We start from the raw sequence: 1,901 nt of genomic DNA, 5'->3' as shown, positions 1-1,901 counted from the left end.
TATATATATATGGAGTACATGTCTGATTAACAAATTTAAGTCACATTAGTAATGTTTTTTTATTTAATATGCTGTAAAAAGTGTCCAATTGGATAATTAAATGTACGGAATTATCAGTACAAAATTGTTTTTGTAAATTTAATTGCAGATGTAAATATGAACATACGTAAACAAATAATAAATAATTTACTAAATGTTAGTGTAACTATTGAATATAATTGCAAAATATATTTTTCATGTAATACTAATTTACATTTATATTTCCGAAAGTTAGTGTTATATCTTTAACAGTTACGCAAACATTTGGCAAATTATTTATTTGTTTACATATGTATTTGCATCTGAAATTAAATTCACAAAAACAATTTTGTACTGATAATTCCGTACATTTAATTGTCCCATTGGACATTTTTTATAGCATATTAAATAAAGAAACAGCTAACGTGACTTAAATTTAATCATGCACTCTATACTTAAACGTGATTTTTTAGTAATAAACCGAAAAAATAAAAATTCAAGAAACAAAAAACTAAAAATTTTATGCTTATAATTCGAGATTTTTTTAACGGCAAATTCAATTCTTCTTTGACAAATTGGTGCCAGACGGAACTCTGAATCTTAAAAATTAGAACTACAGTAATTTATTGAAAAAAAATGTTATCTCGGCTCCTAATAATCGGACAGTAATCTTTTTTTTTTAAATTCGTAGAAAAATATCAGCTGTCGAATGCTTCACACAGCTATTTGATATGATGCATATTAACGGAATTATTCTATTTTTTTATACGAAAAAAGATACCTACTTTTTAAAGTCGTTTTATAATAGTTTAACTGCAAAAAATTGTTTTGTTATTAAGTGTACGTGAAAGTGCAACTCTTGAAGAAGAAAAATCACCACTGTAAATTAAAGTACGACTGTTCAAAGATAAAGAAATTAAGTTTTCCGCAGACAGGTTTTTAGTGAACAAATAGCTTTTTGCAAAAACTAATGAACATTTCAGGCTTGTTCAGGGCTGAATTTGTTCGTCATTACGAAGACTACATTTTACGAGAATTTCAAAGCTTTGCGTTTAAATCTCAATGAAAACAGAGCGAGTGAAAAAACAGCTTTTTCGGTATTTTATATTTTTTTTCTATTGAACTAATAGATCGATTTTAATGTTTCACGTTTCATTTTGTAGATATTTCAAATATCTACATTTTTTATACAGAAGAATTTTTATATAGAATTTTTTTCCATATAATACCTTTCGTTTTATAAGCGAAAAACGTATTTTTTTGCAACTATTTGATTTTTTTTGTATATTTTTATCACAAGTCTCGAATCTCAAACATATGCATTTCTTTTCTGATGGCCTTTCGAGATTTTCGTGAAAAGAAATGCTGGTTTATAATTTTTTTCTGGTAAAATCTTACTTCTGAACTATTCTTTCTGCTCGAGTTTATGAAGGAGGGGTATACTATATAATGCGCATGAAAAATCATAAACAATTAAATATCTCGTAAATTGTTGCGTTGTAACGTAATTTATACTATTCTGGATTAATGAGAGATACACTATTACTACAATTTATGAAAACTTATATATTATTTAGAATGTCCCCCGTCCCTTATTGATGTCTAGGGCCGCCGAGTGGTCGAGATTGTCGAGAAAGCATTTTCAGTCGCTTGAAACAAGCGACTAGTGTGAGAAGAAGCTCACTGTCTCGTTCACTGTGGGCGCACCGCAGGCGAGCATACGGAACGGGCTTTGCTTAAGTGTGTGGTTACCGGTTTCGCCAGACCGCCATCTGAGTCTATGTCGCCACCGTCAACGCAGAGTTCTTGGCTAAGTATTCATGAACCTTAATCTCTTCTTTGTTATATAAAGATACATATATGTATATATATATATATATATA

General features: G+C 29.1%; 1 protein-coding gene across 1 annotated transcript in view; it reads left to right on the top strand.

The window, feature by feature from the left end:
- LOC108755198 (nuclear pore complex protein Nup98-Nup96) overlaps positions 1-1,901 on the top strand; it is a 45,363-nt gene that overhangs the window by 20,607 nt on the left and 22,855 nt on the right. The window lies entirely within an intron of this gene.

The sequence above is a fragment of the Trachymyrmex septentrionalis genome, unplaced genomic scaffold, assembly GCF_001594115.1.
Source record: "Trachymyrmex septentrionalis isolate Tsep2-gDNA-1 unplaced genomic scaffold, Tsep1.0 scaffold86, whole genome shotgun sequence".
NCBI classification, from domain to species: Eukaryota; Metazoa; Arthropoda; class Insecta; order Hymenoptera; family Formicidae; genus Trachymyrmex; species Trachymyrmex septentrionalis.
Note: the sequence above shows the minus strand (reverse complement) of the source record. Positions and strands in the feature narration are given on the sequence as shown.